We start from the raw sequence: 18,175 nt of genomic DNA, 5'->3' as shown, positions 1-18,175 counted from the left end.
CTCCTACTGAGAATCCTTAACCTTCAGCCCCCAAACCCAGGAGCCAGGCCCCGGCTGGCAGCCGCTTGCTGCTGGTGGCCGGCAGGGCTGCGAGCGGCTCCTGCTCCGTGCCGCAGCCACGAGGAGGTGGCCGGGCAGGTGGCACAGCTGGGTGTCACCAGCAGCACGTCTGCCTTGCCGTGCAACCCCACAGATCTGCAAGCAGAAAAATAAAAGTAAAACTAGGGTGGCATTTGCAGCAAACGTTGCAGTGGGTATATAACATGCCCGGGCTCATTGCATTGCGTTTATTTGGGGCTTGTTTTGCTCTTCTCTTGCTGGGTGCTTTTCTTCTGCTCTTTTTTAAAAAAAAACTTTCCTGTACTCGTTTTCATTGTGCTTTCCGTGGAGGAACTGTATGCCAGTAGTTTTGCAGGGAGATGACGGAGGTGTCACATTGAGTTTGTGTCCGATTTCTTTCAGCTTGCCAATTTAACGAGCCATGTGAGGCCAGAGGTAAGTCAGAGTGGTTTCTTCAAACGCACAACTCGGGTGCAACGCATTGCTTAATGCAAACTAGAAACGAGCAGCATCTGGGGGGACTGATGGGCAGCACTAGCTCTTACATCCTGCTGTCTCCCAGCTCACGGCTGTCTGGGACTGGCACATCACCTCCTCCAGCCAGAGGAGAGCAGCCAAAAGGGTGTCCAGAGAGGAAGGAAAAGAAAAAATCCACTTCTGGCATGCCTGCTGGGTGGCAGCCTCTGGCTGCAGGCCTGCACGAGCTCTGCTGCAGGTTCCGTGCCCTGCTCATCACAAGGAGCCTTACTTCTGCATGGGGTGGGCCAGGTTTCAGAAGCAGCTCTAGAATGTAGAAATGTCCAGCTTCACACCCGAAAGAAGCAGGGTGACACGTGCTTGCCGCAGGAAGCAGTCTCGAGGGGCGTCACAGCCACCTGTATGTCGTGGGCATCCCGTCCGATGCTGCTGCAGTGGAGCGTGGGCCATTCGCTCCTGGGAGCAGATCCGAAAGCCAAGTTTAAACACGCAGACCACTGTTTATTTCAGTGAATCACGCATGCCTAGGACCTGATCCTGCTAGCTCCAGAACATCTCCTGGGAGATCTTGAGAGCTCTCAAGTCCTTCCTGATAATGCAATTATCCTTTTTCAACTGGAAGGCGGCAGCTTGTTGTTTAGGGAATTGCAAGAGAGGGCTGCGTGGTTTGGGCTCTGCTTATGAAAACCCATTAGGGGCTAGCTCACCCCATTAATTGCCCAAGTAGCACCTTGCAACGTGCACAGATGTGCACAAACAAGTGCTTACATGAACAACAGCTGCAGTTAAACACACACCTAGGTGCACAGCCACGGGTTGTTTCTGCTTGTTTGCTTGCTGCTTATATCACAGGAAGGGTTTGAGGAGCTGCCTTCAAGACCACCACGGCTTGCAGCAGAGGACCCCATCCCTGTGGGAGACGAGGAGAGCCGGCGTTACTTTTGTCCCACCACACCGCTCATTTCCAGCCTGGCTGAAAGCTCAGAGCTGCCAGGGACAGGACTCTCAGGGACTCGTAAGCCCTAGGTTGCTGTAAGTCATTCGGCACCTTTTCCTTTTTGTTCCCCCAGAGCAAATCGTGGTGGAAACCACTGGGCAAGCTCTGATAGAGCCAGCACCAGCGGAGTCCCCGTGGAGCGGACGCAGCGCATACCTGTGCTCAGGAGGTTTTATCTCTTGCTTTCACCGCACCTCCCGTTAGTTGCTTGGCAACTCGAATAATATTATTGCACACACACACAGGTGATATTACCTGCAGTTAGCATTTATTTATCATTTTCACTTAGCAGATTCAAGCCCTGCCATTTTGAAGGCTACGCACGGAGCAGCTGCCAGGAGGGAGGTAGTTCCCAGCGCTACGGCAGTGAGTCACCTGCTTACACGCTCAACAGGATTAGGCATTTCACTCCTTAATGCCTAAATGGGAGGTCATTAAAACAACACTGTGGTTTGGGGAGGTTAGCAAGTCCGTAGTATGCTTGTTTTGGTGGCAAGTGAGAAGCTTGGTTTGAATCTAAACTGGTTCATGCTGTCCCATCGCAGAGCAGGGCTCTGCCCTGTGCTGGAGGCTGCAGTCAGTCTGTGCTGACTCTGCTCCGGCTTCCATGGGGCCAGCCACGTCTCAGAACAGCAGGGACCTCGCTGGGAGCCTTTTGTGGGTTACATTCTGGTCCTGGCAGGGTCTGCCTGGAGATCAGAAGCTGGTGGTGCCACGGGCAGGCACAGGAGAGAGCCCCTGCTCCAAGAGCACGCAGCCCTCGGGTTAGATGGAATAAGGGATATGAGGCGCTGGGGAGAGACAGAGGCTCGAGGGAGTTGGTCGTGTTTCATGCAGTCCGTGGTCACTGCCTTTTCCAGAGGGAGAGCCCCTGGTACTCCCCCACAGCTCAGGGGGCAGAGCCTGTGCCATTCGTTGTGGCAATAAAAATAATTTGCTCCACGAGCAGGAGAAGTGAAGCTCTGGGTTCCTCCAGATTTGTGCCTCACAATCAGATTCCTGGTAACAAAAAAAGCACAGCCTCCGGTTCAAGCTTTTTCTGACATGGTATTTCGATCCTGCCCACTGATCCTGTGGTGTCGTCTCTTTTGAGCTTGCACTTTGGCCTTTCCCTCGGTGCTCGGTGGCTGTCACGGAGCCTGCCACACGTGCTGCCCTGCGCCTGCCACCCTGCTGCTAGAGAGACGGCTGCTGAGCTCGGCTTTTCTCAGCTCCTGCTTTGGAGGCAAGAGGTGTGCTTAGAAGACCAGGTTAAAACACGGCAGATGGATGCTGGAGAAGGCCATGTGAAAAGCGATCTCCCAAAGTGAGGCCAGAGCTGGCAGTGGGGCAGGACGTGGGAAGCGTGCCCCGAAAGCCACTTTGTGCTGGGTGCTGCCACGGGGTACAAAGCCTCTGCAGCAGCTTCAAGAAAAGCCACCGTGGAAATTGTTTTCACCCCTCACCATCCCCATGTATCTGAAATATGTCTGTCTCTATCACGGACGCCGGCTCTTGCTTCAATCTGATGGAGCTACGAGCAGCTCACAAAGGCAAAGCCTCTCGCCACGGTGCCAGCCTCCTAACGCCGTGGTTGGAGCCGAGGGAGGGATGATGAAACGTGTTCCTCTTTAATCTGCCTGGATTAGGTATGTTTCATTGCTCACTGGGAAGAACCTTCAGCGGGATCAGTGATGTTAACAGCAACTAATCTGATGGTGCCAAAGCAAGTTCCTACAAATCAGTCACATGAAGCTGGGGGAAGAGGCAAAGCCCGGCTCCGTGGGGAGGGACGGCGAGCACTTTCCCAGTCTATCAGCTGAAATACACAAACAACACGCTTTGAAGGCCAAGGGCAAGTAGAAATGATGATAGTGAAGGCACCGGCCAAGCAACCACTTAAGAAAAGAGCAGCAAGTAGAGGTGACCCACCACAGGGTCAGCCGCGGGGTTTCCTAACGCCATCGAAAGGCAGCTGCTATGTGGAAATGACACTGCTGTGCCTTCGCGTTGAAGGGGATGCTAGAAGAAAATGAAACGTTTAGCTACTGGGGGATTTTGAGTGGAAGAAATACGTTGTTTTAAAAATCGCTGATTTTCAGTCTCGGTTCTATTTTGAGAAGAGGGGAGAAGGGCAGGTGCTACTTTATGGTTTGTGAGTGCTTGGAGTTGAACATTTGGCTTGTTCTGTTTCTTGTTTCACCAAGATATCTGTTAATTTTATAAACTGTAAGGAGGAAAAGGACTAAACCCCTCTGATCTTTTAGAAATCCGTTCCAGAATGGCACCTGTACTCGGTGTTCAGCCTTTTCTGTTGGTCTTACAGCTGTGCGTCATTTTTGCGTGCGTCCCATTCCAGAATTGTTTCTAGACTCTGGTTTCAGCCTCTCTAGCACAGCTGCAGAGAACTCAGTGGCTTCAGGTGTAACTTGGAGCAGGATCTGGCAGGCAGTCTTCGTCCTTTTCTGCTTCCTCGGGAGCTGTGGTGCTGTCTGTAGGTTGGATGCTGCATCTTTCTTCCCCGCTAAGGCCAGCATTTGGCTTGGAGCATCCAGAGCAGTTGGGTTTATTAATGGGCTGCTTCTGGAGCCGTAGTGACTCCGCAGAGGGCACTTAGTCTGTGCAAAACAAAACAGGAAAGGAAAACAACGTGCAACCGTCCGGAGGGGCGCTCAGAGGTGGCATTGCTTCACCTCCCCACGCGAAGCAGAGGAGACCTGAGACGGAGCCACCGCTGCTGGAGGAGAGCGACGCGGCCCTCCTCGGGGATGCTCTGCGGTGGGAGAGACAGAGAGGAGAGGGTTCAGGAGTGAAACACGGCTCCTTCTTCACAAAGCGGGGCCAAGGCACTGGCTTCTGCATTCAGCAAGAGAATTGGAGGGGGAACTCCACGGGCAGCACCTTGTTCGCGAGGTGGGTGCCAGGCAGGGCAGGTGGGTACCTTTCCAGGCAGGGAAGCTCGTTCCCTCCACAAAAGTGCCCTGTGGCTTTTAAGCACCACTTAAACCCGAGTTTTTGTGTGGCTCCTCTGTTCAGGAACCTGTTCACTCCTTCTTTGCCCTCTGCCCTTGGTTTCCATCCTTAATCAGCACAGCTCCATTTCCTTGCCGTACTCACAGCTGGTGGCCGGGCACTTGCAGACACCGGGAGACACTTCAGCAGGACAGCAGAGGAGGAGGGCAGCAGGACAGAGGAGGAGGGCAGCAGGACAGCAGAGGAGATAGAGACGAGCCAGGTGAGGACACCAGCCGAGCACCAGGCAGGCAGGCGGCTGTTCCTTCCAGGGAGCGTGGGAATTAACGGCGCCTCTCAGCCAGGAGAGCCCAGGAAGTGGGATGTTGTTTCTTTTTGCCACCGGTGTTGTGTTTTCGTGAGTGGTGATTATGACTTACATGTCTTCTTCCCATCCCAGCTGATAAAGATATGATAAACAGAGAAAGTGGGATTGCTGCAGCTCTCCGAAGTAACCTGGAGCTGTGAAACACCAGAGAGGGTTGTTCACTGTAAAAACAAAGCGTGCAGCTTTTCCCATGGCAGGGAGATTTCCCTAGAAATGTTCTTCATCACAAAAAAACCACCATCATCCGGCTCCTGCCTCTCCCCTCTGACTAAATATAAAATATTCTTCACGTGCCTCGTTCCGCTGGGATTCTGCAGTGGTTTGAGCAGAGCTGGCTTTTTTCACTGCCATATTTCAACATATGCCCCTTATGACAGACAGCAATGTGCCTTTCATCAGTTTTAGCTTTTTGCTTAATTTTGCCTATGGAGGAAAGAAAAGAAAAAGCTGCAAACATCCCTCGGACAGGGGTGCTGAAGTCTGAGACGAGTTTGGGGAATTACGGTATTACAAAATGGCACGGACTTTAGCAAGGTATCCACCTAAAGGCATCTTCAAGATCCAGCAGTTCCAGTAAGGAAGTTTTATGAAAACATCAAATCTGGGATAAGAATGGATTATTGGCAGCTCCAAAGTCTTTGGGAAAAGGTTTGTTCTAGTTCTGAATTAAAAAAAAAAAAAAAAAAAAAGTGGTTTACAACTTTTCTGGGAACTGAGGGTTTGAACAAAAATGTTGTTTTGATTGAATGCATGGTTGGATTTGCTCTCAAAACTTCGCAGCGTTTTAAAAATAGAAAAAAAAATGTCATTTAGAAATGGAGATTATTTCACCTCAAAGTACCAACACGTTTCATTTTGAAACACTCAAATTTTCTTCTAATAGAAATTCAGCATCCATATTACAAGGAAGTGACCAACCTCGGGCTGGTGCATGTCTGAGACAGCTAATTTTGGATCTTTAGCTTAAAATCACTCATCTGGGTGGAGGAGCCTATGACCCATCACCAGCGACGTCTGCGGGAGCGAGAGCTGGCGCTGGGCACCAGGTAGGCTGCAAGGCAAATTAACTCATTATGCCACGGCTCGTCAGCTCATTTTGCTCCCTTTGAACACCACGAGATTCCTCCTTGTTAGTCATCATTTCTGCAGTTGGGCCCAGATTCTTTCTTAAGCATTCACATATTTTATGAAGTTAGAAAGACTTTCAAGTTGCAAAAACCCTGATGTTTTTTATGAGGTTAACAATAAACAGGCCGAGCCCGAAGTGTGCGCAGTCCTCGGGTGAAACCCGCACCAAATTTCCACTGGCCTCAGCACAGAGGAGCTCGAAGCCCACGCTTTCACTTCCAGATCCTGCAGGGACGGTAGAAAACAGGGTTTGTACTGAAGCTGCACTCGCAGATGAAGAGCTGCGGAGTTTTTGGGGTCACTCAGAGCCTGCTGACCCACAGCCTGTCCGCTTGGCCCGGACCTGCTTTGGTTTGGTTTATGGAGGAACTGTCGTGCTCCGTGTGTCCTGCTGGTGTCCAGGGCTGCAGGGATCTGGCAGAAACTTCCTTCAGACACCTTTACATTTAACTGAGGCAGCTCAATTTTTACTCAGTGAAAGGAGAAGCCACCCACGCAGCAGGGGTATCAGCACCGCAGGGAGAGGAGCTCCGAAGAAAGGGCTGGCACTGAGCGACCCTCATGCGAGGGCAGAAGGACCCTTCCAAAAGCTTCATAAAACACAAAATGAATCCTCAAGCATTTATTGAAAGCAAAGTTTGAATGTTAATTCCCTCTCACACATCGGCAGCGAAACAGATTCTGGAGACGAGGAAATGAAACCACAAACCCAGCCAGTGATCTGCCTGGGGCCTCGGCCGTAAATCAGTCTCTGAACTCGAGAGCTGCTTGCTCTGCTCCTCCGGCTCCTCTCCTGGCTCCGCCGTGCCCCCGCGACAAGGCAAAGGGCTGCGCCTCGTGCGCCTGCCCCTGCGCGCGCCCGGGGACAGCAGACACGCTGCGGCTCGATGGCATCCAGACGGTGCTGAGCCCACCACCATTTCCCTTGGGCAGGCTTTCACAGATGTCTTCGTGTTGCCATCCTCGGCATCCCATGCGTGCCGGGGTCTGCGTCTGCGAGTTTCAGCCCCAGTGCTTGATTCGAAGGGGCGCTCTGAGCCGCGTCCTCCAGCCCCGCCGCGAGTGGAGGGGCACAGATGTCGTCCCGCTGAGCTGACGTGCCTCGTCTTCTGCTTCCAACTTGTGTTTCCGTGCCCTTATCAATGAAAACACACCTGAATTTAGTTTAGTAGGGTATTCTGTGCGATTACTAGGAAGAATGATTGGTGTCAGGAGTTGTGTGCTGAAAAAAGAGATTTTTCATCTATTTTTAACGTCTTTCTGATTTTGCCCAACTCTTTTGTGATTTCTAAGCTGGGTGGCCCAAGCCCTACGTGCACAACCGATGCCACCAGTGGCCACCGGTGGCCCAGGAGCCCCGCTTCTCCTCCAGGTGACAAACCCACCCATCTCTACCTCCTTTTGCACCGAGCGGAGCAAACTGGAGGAGCCGTGGCCCCAGCAAGCACCCGGCCCCGTGGGGGTCCCCAAACCACCCCGGTGCAGGGGCTGGCTCCGTCCCTGAGCCGCGCGGGGCAGATGTGCCGCCGGGGCCGCGCGGGACTCTGCAGATAACTCGCCTGCGCATTACGAGTTGTTTACCCCGTGCTTCGAGCAGGATGCTTTCCTTATCTGCCAGCGGAGTAAATTCCCCCCAGTGCTGTCATTCCTGGCCCGCTCCTGACTCCGGCGCGGCCGAGCGCTGGCGGTGGCTCTGCGTTATCTCCGGGCTGCAGCGAGACAGACCCTGCCTGCAGCAGCCCCGGGCTCTGCACCGCGAAGCCCGACGTCTTCAAAGGCGGAAAATTGCTCTGTAATTTGAATCTTTAACAGCACATGGAAAAATCTACAGGAACTGGCCTGTATCATGTCTCCGAATGGCTTCATAAATATAACACTGAGGAATTTGGAGACTCTCGTGTGTGTCGGTGATGGATGTTTGCGTCCTGAGAAATGCATTTTCTGCCTTTCCCTATCTCGCTGGAGCAGCTATAACCTACCGTGCAGCTCCTTTGCCCGTCCCCTGGGTACCCCCAGTCCCTGCCCCATGTCACCAGCCATCGCACCAGCACCAGAGGGCAGGATTTAGCCCGTCTCACCAGTTCCCAACCAGCGTGGCCTCTCCTGGGCCACCTCTATTGTTGTCAAGCCCCGAGCCCCATCTGCCCGAGCCCCAGAAGCCACATGTAGAAAGTTCAGATACAAAAAAGCCCGATGGAATGTATTTATCTGAAAACAATAGTGTGTCTGGATGGAAAATCAGTGTTTTACACCAGTCATGTGGTTGCTATTAATGTTTTCCAAAACACCCAGAGGTACTTGATGTGTTAAGTACGAGCAGGCAGCGGCATTTCGCTCGAGAAGCTAAATGTGCGTCTCTGCACCCAAAACCGCCCTTTTGCTCCTGCCCTGCATTGAGGAATTGCCCGTTCCCCAGATGTGCCGTCGGGGGCTTCATTTCAGAGCCTGATGCTGCCACAAGCCCGCACCGGGGCGTTTCAAGGTTTCTCCTCCGTTCCCTTCCTGGAAGCAGGAGAGCGCCAGGGAAGCGCAGACGGAGCCGAAAGCGGAGCCGGCGGCGCGGGGCGAGCTGGAGGCTTCGTTTCCTCGGCCGCAGCTCTGCCGCAGCCCCGGGAACCGAAGATCCGCTGATAGCCATCGAGCAAGGATTTCCATTTTTGGTGCGAGCTCGGCCTTAAAATAGACGGTCTTCGGCGAGGAAGAAACTCTGTTGACAGAACATAGGGAACATTCTTGCAGTGTACTTTTGCCGAGGACTATCTCCGTCTTTAATCTCCGCGCCGTTTCCTGCAGGTCTCCTGGGCCCAGCTTCCCTCTCATTGTTAGTGGTGCTGTTGGAAATGACCTCAGGCGGTTTGCAGTGGCTGGCGACCCACGGTCAGAATGACTAACCCGGCCTGTCTCCATCCCTTGGACATGTCCCATTGACTAAATAAATGACAGGCACTGACATGTGAATAGAAACACAAACAGCCCGACCAGTGAAATCTTAACTCTTTGTAGCAAAGAAACATCTGGGAAGCAGAGGGGAAGGGCAGCAAGCCCTCGGCCAGGCGGAGGGGAAGGACAGCAAGCCCTCATTTGGTGGTCAGAGGGGAAGGGCAGCAAGCCCTCGTCTTGTAGTCACAACTTGGCACGCGGGGTGGGGGGGGGGGGCTGGCTGGCCTCTCCCAGCCGCCCAGGACACACGCGGCTGGGGCAGCCAAGCGCCTGGAATATTATTTTTAATTGTTGAAAATTGTTTTCCAAAGCTTTTTATCTCCGCACCGCTCTAATTAAAAGCGCAGCTGGGTGTCTGCCTGCCTATTTGCCTGTCTGGCTTGGGCGTGAATAATTCCAGCGAGCGTTGGCAGCAAGGGTTAACAGCGTGAGTGCGGCTGCGGGGCTGCGACCCTATATTGTACCTACAAGGAGCTCTGCAATTGTACCTACACATATTGTACCTACTCATATTGTACCTACTCATATTGTACCTACTCATATTGTACCTACTCTTATTGTACCTACACATATTGTACCTACACATATTGTACCTACATACCTCTATCCTGTACCTACAAGGAGCTCTGCAACCAGCCACACGTCAGCCCACTATGGGGTCCGTATGTGCTGATGCCTCTCCTAAAGTCGGGGTCCTCTGACCCCAACTGCACCCCAAACTGGGGTCCCCACTGATGGATTTCACCAAGATCCTTCTGGCCCCCAGGGCAGCCATCGCAGCCCGGGCTGGGTTTCGGGCCCAGACTGGCTGCCTTTGAAATCTAACAATAGTCTCACCAATAAGAATAGAATTAGTGTTAATAAGCTACATTTGTGGATTTTTTTGGTCGGAAAAGTAGGAAAGTATTCTCTTTAATATAATCAAAATGTATTTTAAACACTGTAATTACAATAATTAATAATGCTGCTTAGCAGTTATTAGCACTCAGTGCATTGTTAGGATGTCTGCGTTAGCTAAGGTTTAATAATGAGCTCTGTATAAATCCAGAAGAAGAAAATAATGATACGGGGAGTGGTTGCAGCGCTGTGGTCTGAAGGCTTCTTGCTTTAATGTAAGTAACAAATAATTCCCTCTGGCTCTCAGCATTTGTGGATAAGGCCATAAAAAAAAAAAAAAAGAAAAAAAAAAAGGGAAAAAAAAAAAGGAGGAAACCTCAGCTAATAAAAATGCCACCCTTGCTTTACGGCTTTGAGAGAAACGTTTGTTGTTTGGCTAACGACAATATTAATAACTCGTGTTGGGATGGTCGGTGTCATTCCTCAGCGCGCATCTTTGGGACGAGGGTGCTGGGGCTGCTCAGCACCCTGCTCTCGGTGCGGGCAGGCGAGGTGGTGCAGGAGCTGCTAGGGGACAGCTCTAAGCTGGCTCTGGGAACTTCTCTCTTTATGCGACGCAATTCATTCTCTCTCCTCCCAAATGGTTCTTGTCATTAGCTGTAGTTAGGGCACCAGCATAGGAGTGAAGGAGCTGCTGCTCCTGGGTCCTGGTGTGGGTTTTAGGATGGTTGGCTCTGTTACAGCCGGCGGTGCCAATGACTTCAGGGCGAGCTCCTTCCCTCCCTAATCCCGCTTTCCATTTTCGCATTCTTCCGCGTGAGCAAGCCCTGGAGATCCTGCAGCCAGCCGCCAGCAGAGACACTCAAAACACAGCTTCAACACAAAAAGAGATGTCGGCGTGGTGTTTCAGTAACGACTGCCTCTGGCTGCCTCCGGTCCAGATTCAAAACAGGGAAGACACTCTTCTCTTCTGCCTTAATGATTTTCGCATCCCCATTTCGAGGTTGCAAGAAATCTGGGGAAGCGCCTGAGCAGAGCACACTGGTCGCACAGACCCATCCCAGGACCCCTCGGGAAGCCTGCCTCCTTCTGCCCTCGCTGCCTCTCCGGCCCGTGACTCAGTCCCTATTTCTGTTCCTATTCTCTTCCCACTTCTGTTCCTCCTCCTCTGAAGTCTTGGTCAGTGGCAGCAGCTTTTGCTAATGCGTCTTGCGGCTGCTGTCTCCGAGTTATTATTGGAGATGACTACGAAATAACAGTGCTGCTCTTTAAGTCGCTCCTGCACCGCTGCAGAAAATATTTCCCCGCGCCGTGGTAAGCAGCTCTCTGCTCGAGTGACTGGCGTCTGCTCTGGAGCTGCCCAGACGCCAGGCACTTCTGCAAAGAGCTGCTGCAACAGGACAAATTGCCCAGGGCAGCAGATCTCGGGAAGGGAGAAAAGCCAGCAGCCCGGCCTGTCTGTCGTTGTGTTTTCTAAGGGAGAAAAATTATCTTTTTACAAGCCTGCCCTAGTTGGCTCTGACCAGCCCTTCCCAGAAAATGCCATCGTAAATAGAAGAGCAAACTATTGCACAAACGGACAGGTTGCCATTTATATCTGACCTTTCTCAGCTCTGCTTTGATGTCTTCGTCAACCTATGCTTCCTCCTCGCCCTGCCGCCCCGCGATTTGAGCTCCCGCTGCTAGGAGAGCACCGCTGGGCGCACCAAACCCCTCACAGCCAAGGCTGGGCCATTACCATCCCTTTTGGACTTCCACCTCTGCTGCCTCTTTTATTTATTTTTTTTTTATTTTTTTTTTGGACCAGCTCCAAAGGGAATAATCTTGTTTTAATGCTGCCCTCCCGGGGAGCTTCCAGTTTTGTGTTTGCAAATTGTGCGGGTAGATATGGATAGGGGTAGAGATATTCTGCAAAGGTGCTGGGCTCTTTGTCCTCCTCGAAAATGGCAACTCACCAAAGCCAAGCCCCAAAAAAAAAAGTAAAGGGCAGCTTCAGAACCGGGTGTTATCTGCCTGGAAAAGAGTCCAGCAAGGCAGACTGTCTCCACAGGCTGCTGAATAAATGCTGATAAAGAGGACAAACTCCTGTGTTTGTTATGGGTGGTGTGGTTTTCAGACGTAGCCTCTGGTGGGTGAGGGAGGCTGCAATTCCCTTCCTACTGAGCAGAGCGTCTGTTTTGTGTGATACTGCTGGGCTCCTACAGCCAGGACAGGACAGGAGAAGTTCAACGGCTAGCCCTGCTGGCCTGCCTGCCACCGGAGGAGTGAGAAGTGAGGCTGAGGGAGTTCCTGCGAGCTCAGAAATCCCCAAACCACTCTCGTGCAGACGGACGGCTGGTTTCAAGCTGTGCTCACGCTGCTGCCGGGCTGCGGCATCCCCAGGAGGGTGGCTGCTGGTGGCTGGCCGCGAGGTGGGATGCTCACCTGGTCTAAAGGCTCAGGAGCCAAGGTCTTCCCCCTCTCCATCCATGTACCTCCTGAGTTCAAAAGGGCGCTGAAAATCACTGTCAGTGGCATCAGGAAACACACTGAGAGCTTCGGTGGCGGGTAGATCCTCCCCGTGACCTGCGGTCTGGTTCCAGAGCCCCGGGAGAAACGACGCCCGTCATCTCCTGCGCCCCACCAGCTCCCCGGCCGCTGGGCGCACGCAGGTGCTGAGCGAGCAGCGGAGAAGCGGGGTAGCTCCTGCGTCCCGGCACAGCCCTCGGCGGCCATCCGAGGGCTGTTTGCAGTGCAAGCCCTCCGCATGAATACCGGAGGATGTTACCAGTAGTCCCTTGCCTCCCTAGAGGGTTATGAGAATAAATACGGTGAAGGTAAATGAACGGTGCTTGCGCGTGAGCAAGAGGGGGAGCATCAGGCGGTGGTGCTGAGCAGCTCCGGAGGGTTGGGAGCTGGCTGGGAAGAGGTGGCCGGAGCTGGCTGCTGGGCTGGGACTCACCCCGTTCCCAGGATGGGCTCCCCTGGGGGACGGCATCGCGCGGTGCCGGTGCCACCCGCGCTCAGGAAGCACGCCGGCTTCTGGAGGATGAATAAAAGTTATTGATGTGAAATCTGCTGAACCTTGGAAAGAGTTTGGCTGGGGATCAGGTAGATCAGGCGGCTTCTCCTCCTTCCCTGGCTGCCTGGAGCCTGCCCGCTCGGACCTGCCGCACTCGGCACCGCACTCCGGCGGCCGCACGCCCTCAGCCATCCGTCTTCTGCCTTCCTCTGGAGCAGGTCGTCCTGTGCGGTGCCGGGGAGCTCTGCTTGCCGAGGCCGCGCTGGGTTTTGTGGAGCCGTCTGCTCGAGCCTGCTCGGAGAGAGGCGATCTCAGCACCGGGGGGATCGGCAGAAGAAAAAAAGGGAGGGAGAGAAGCCACGGGGAAGTAAGCATAGTGAAGCGAGAGCAAGTAGGAGAGATGGAAATACAGCTTTTTTTGATGGGGAATAAAACACCTGTGAAGGCTGGCATTGGGTCCGGATGAACACGGTCTTTCTGTCCTACAAAACCTGAGACACCGGTGCTTGCTTTGGGTTGCATCGGGCTCATTTTGAGTTCGTTTTCCTAAAAAAGTGAAAGCAGCAGCACGGGATAACCCTGTACTCATGGCCCTTGCCTGACAGGTGGGTTAAATGCTCGAGCTTCGACTCAAACCAGGGACCCAAACCCAAGACCCCACATCCCAGATGGGCGCTCACATCTCTGGGCTGGAAGTCAGACTCTTTCTCCCTGGATAACTGCTTAATTGCTTACACAAACGGGGCCAGCTCTGCACAGAAGGGATTTAAAGACTGGGCTTCTCCTGGGCTGGGAGAGTTTGTATCCCAGTGTCCCTGTGTCCCTATGTCCCTGTGTCCCCGTGTCCCTGCTGGCAGCCAGGGACCTCTCCAGGGGCTGGGAGCGGTGTGGCTGGGTGCCATCACCTGCAGGTGAGGGCCTGTTGGGAGAAGATTTTACCCTGTGGTTTTGACTAGAAATCCAGGCTCAGGCACAGGCAACCTCCCCAAACAGCCCTTCGTGGAAACTGATAGGTTGCTACAAAAAAAAAAAAGAAAAAAAAAAAAAGAAAAATTTGGTTTTGCCACACTGACATTTTCTGACACAAGAAAACATGTTGTCAAAAGCTTCCCAACCGCTCTGCTGGGAATGTGCTCTTTGCCATCAGTCCCCAAGGCTGGAGCGCTGGGGTGTTGAAATGTTACTACAGCCCTGGAAACTGTGAGTCAGCTCGTCCCACCCACAGGAGATACTCGTGGGAAGGGCCTTGCGGAGCCCGGAGAGGCGGCAGCCGCAGCGCTCGCCTCGCGGAGCTGCCATTAACCCGTTCTCATTAATTGCAGGTCGGGCGGAAGGCAGCGTTGGGCTGATTCGGTCAAATTTTGTTCTTTTTTTTTTCTTCCCTTTCTGGTTCCTCACGAGATTTTGCAGCTTCCACCTCAGCCTGCCCCGAGCAGCCTCGCTGCTGCGTCCCCGGGTCACCCTCCGGGTGCCACCACGGCACGGGACGGGGACACCTGGATGAAAGGCGCCCGAGCAAATTCGCTCTCAGCTGTACCCACGTGCAGGGATTTCCACAATTCCTCATGCCAGGAGGAGGCTGGGGCAGTGCTCTCCCACCTTTATTTACCCCTTTACTCTGCCCAGCCCCTGCATGGGGACGCGGGCACGGATCGGTGCGCGCCGTCCCCGCCGGCTCCCCACCACCGCGGGTGGCGAGCTGCACGGGATGCTGTGGCCAAAATGGGGTGGAAAGGGTGAAAATAGCAAACACAGGCTCCGAGCCCCGTGCGTGCTGGTGGGCAACAGCCCCCGCGTTCCCTCGATGTCCATCTTCTGGGCTGGGATCACATCCTGAGCCCGGAGGAGCTCCAGAAGCCGAGGCCTGGGAGAGCCGAGCCCAGCGGTTGTGAAATTCGCCGCGAAGGAGAAGCCTTCAAACGGTTTTTGGGTTGGGTTTATCCAAAGGCCTCGCTCTGGTTTTAGCTTTTTCCATCCTGAAGACCGTCCAAGGTCCTACCACGGTACGTTGCGGCGCAGAATATAACGTCTGCAAGAGTAACACGAAAAGTCAGCCTGAGCCGGAAAGTCGCGGCGATGTCATTAAAACAAACGAAACGGGACGTTCTGGTGCTGTCAGAGCTTTTTTTTTTTTTTTTTTTTTTTTTTCCCCTCTGGTTCCTTTCAAAATCAGCTTCCAGCAAAACCAGCCTGATTTTACGAGGCCTTTCAGCTCTTGGCAGAGCCCCCTGCTCAGGCGCAGCACTTGAGCCGTGGTTGCTCCGGCCGGGTTCAGGCGCTCGGTGCCTGCGGGCACGGGGTGAGACGGGGCCGCGGGGTGTCCCCAGCCTCTGCTGCCCCCTGCTCGGGCCACCCGACCCTCAGCACCCAGCACGTGGGGTCCCCACCTCGACCCCAATTTTAAGGCGTTAGAATGACCCAAGAACCAAGCTAAGTGGTTTTTCTTTTTTTTTTTTTCAATATATGACAATTTTTCATTTTGTGTTTTAATCCCTGCGCCTTTCTCTTCGACCAGAAAAAAAGAACCGGAGACCAAGAAGCTAGAAAATCGGAGATTGCTTTTGCGTACTGAAAACCCAGAAGCTTCCCGTCCTCGCCTGCAGCCCTGGGCTCTGCTGTCGCCTTCGACTGCTCCTCCCCGTGCCCTCTCCCTGCTGTCGCCCCATCCCGGCCGCGTTTTGGCTCTCGGAGGAGGTGAGTGCCGGGGCCCTCGCGGCCACCCACGGTCCTCCGGGCCCACGAGGATTTGGCTTTATATAGCACCTGGGAGATGCATGTCAGATAACGCTGGCAGGCTTTCAAAACCTTCTCTGCAGCTTTTGTGCCAAGACCTATAGGACGTGTTCCAGAGCATCTCGCAGGAATGTTTGTTATTATGGCAGGCCAAAAAAAAAAAAGGGGGGGGGAAAAAAGGCAGTGCAGGAGCACATCGCTGTTAATTACCAAAAATCCTTTAATAACCGACATTACTATAAATGATGTGTGCGTTATGGGGAGTACAATTGAGGGCTCTGTTTTTCTTGCCCCGTGTTGGGGCGTGGAACAACGTCCCCTTGTTGCCCAGCCCGAGGTGGTGGCACTCCTGGCGAAATTGGGGCTTCTCCATCACGTACCTGTGCCCACCGTGAAGGCCCCGTTGTTCGTCGTGCCATCCTGCACCGTGGCTGGGTGGCATTGGCCACGCAGCGACACGTTGCTGGCTGGAATAAGAGCCTGTCCTCGACCCAAATGGTGCTGTATTTAAGATTTATATAGATTTAAATGCTGGTAATTGCACATCTGTGCCATTTTAATTCAGACGGCTGTTTGTAAATAAGGTATCGGAGGGAAAAGCGTCAGCTGCTGTCGGGGGACAAACCTTAGGGCCGTGCAGGACCGGTCGGTCCGTGTGGATTTTAGGTGCTGGAGCCTCTCCGGAGCAGCCCAGGGACGGGCAGGGATCCGAGAGCCAGGAAATCCCGATTTCTGCCTCCACACCTGAAGCCGAGCCCTTTCCGCAGCCTCCCCGTGCCTTCCCGTGCGTCTTCGTCCCACCAGCACGTGGCCGCCCCGGCTGGATGCTGCCTGCTTCCTGCGCGGGGCTGCGGGCGGCGGTGCCGTGGGGCTGCTGCTGGGGCACCCGCGGGCTTCCAGCGGGGCCGCCACGCGACGTTACCTCCACGCAAAGTCCGTCAGGACGTTTCTGAGGGGGGTTTTTAAGGTTTGCCATAAAAAAATGGGACTCCACTGACCCAAAGCTCGCTCTCAGGTGTGCGGGTGCAGCCGGGGCTCGGGAGCACCGCAGGCGCCAGCCTCCAGCTGCAGCAGGAGCTGCCCGAAAATGCCGATCAGAAACCTGCCCAAACCGGGATTTACAATATCTTGGTTGACAAATTTTATTCGTTTCTTTCTTTTCTTTTCTTTTTTTTTTTGCTTCCTGGGGAAGTTTTCCAGGTGCTGTGAGGCCGGGCCGCCAGGTGAAGGTGCCCCACTGCCCGCTCCCCTTTGGGGGCACCTTCCCGGGGCACCAGTGGGGCCAGGAGCCGCTGCCTCCAGTGCATCCCGACTGCCCGATATCCCCGATAAATCACGGGATATCCACGGGTTTATGGAGGCATAAAGGTGCTTGGGGGTAAAGGTGTGGGGGGGATTTTTATTTTTATTTATTTTATTATTTTCATTTATTTTCTTTTATTATGTTTTTCTCTTAGTATTTTATTTTCTTTTATTATTTTCTTTTATTATTTCCTTTTATTATTTTAACTTATTTTCTTTAATTATTTTCTTTTATTAATTATTTTATTTCATTTTTTTTACTTTATATTACTTTAATTAATTATTAATTTATTTTTTTTTTGCTGAAACGCCAAATTCGTGCGGGGCAGCCCCCCCCACACCCCTCCCGGTGCCCCCCCCGGACCCTGCCCGGGGCACGCCGCCCCCCGCCGGCTGCCGCCCCCCCATCGCCCCGCGCCCCGCTCTGCCGCCGGCGGGCACAAGGACCCAGCGCGGGCCCCGCGGCGCGCCTTTCATTCACGGCCACGCCGCGGCGCGCGGGGGGGGGGGGGAGGAGGGCGGAGCCGGCGCGGCGGCCTGGCCAATGGGAGGCGGCGGAGCCGCGCGTCACGCGGCGGCGGGCCAATGGGCGCGCGCCGGGCCTGAACTTTTGCCACGGCGGACGAGTCGCTACAGCGCGGGGGCGTGGCCCGGCGGCGCGGCTCCGGCGGGAGGGGGGGGAAGAAAAGCGGCGTTAACCCTTTCGCTGCCGGAGCGCCGCCCTGACCTACTTTCCCCCGGCAGCCGCCGCGGGGATCCCCCCCCTCCCCCGTTCCGTGCCCGCGGGGGGCTGGGAGGGGAAGGGGGCGAGCAGCGGCGGCACGGGCTCGGCGGAGGAGTGGGCGCGCGGCGGGGCTCGCGTTACCGGGGAGGGGGGTGGTGGTGGTGGTGGTAAAAAAAAGGGGGCGCGTGTCCCTTTAAGAGCGCGGCAACCCGAGCCGCTGTTTGCGCAACGGGCGGCGCGGCGCGGGGCCGCCGGAGTGTCTAGACTGGCACATGATGGGCGGCAGCCAATCGCGCCGCCGCTCGCCAGGGGCCCCGCGTGCGCGCCCGAGCCACACAAAAGCTCAGCGAGGGCGGGCGGAGCGCGGCGGCGGCAGCGGCGGCCCCGGCAGCCGGCACCCGGCGGGCCGAGCCGAGCCGAGCCGAGCCGAGCCGAGCCGGGCCGAGCCGAACCGGACCCAGCACCAGCAGCACCCAGCGCCCCGCCCGCCCGCCCCCCGGATCCTCACAGCTGCCATCCATGTCCTGAAGCCGGCGTCTCTAGTTCCAAGCCTTTTTTTTTTCGCTTTTTAATTTTTTTTCCTTTTTTTTTCCTATTTTTTTCCCTATTTTTTCACGTTTTCCATTTTTTCTCCTTTTCCCCTACCTTTTTTCCCGT

The 18,175-nt window shown here is 54.4% G+C and overlaps 1 protein-coding gene across 1 annotated transcript in view; it reads left to right on the top strand.

The window, feature by feature from the left end:
• The window catches only part of LOC310905233 (uncharacterized protein), a 169,210-nt gene extending 152,725 nt beyond the window's left edge, over nt 1-16,485 (top strand). The window contains exons 5-6 of the transcript XR_014588874.1: nt 15,275-15,453; nt 16,077-16,485. The gene's annotated coding sequence lies outside the window, so the exon portion shown is untranslated. The remainder of the gene's footprint in view (nt 1-15,274; nt 15,454-16,076) is intronic.
• The last annotated feature ends 1,690 nt before the right edge of the window (nt 16,486-18,175 follow it).

Source organism: Anser anser (assembly GCF_964211835.1).
Source record: "Anser anser genome assembly, chromosome: 10".
Classification (NCBI taxonomy): Eukaryota; Metazoa; Chordata; class Aves; order Anseriformes; family Anatidae; genus Anser; species Anser anser.
This window is presented reverse-complemented; position numbering and strand designations above follow the sequence as displayed.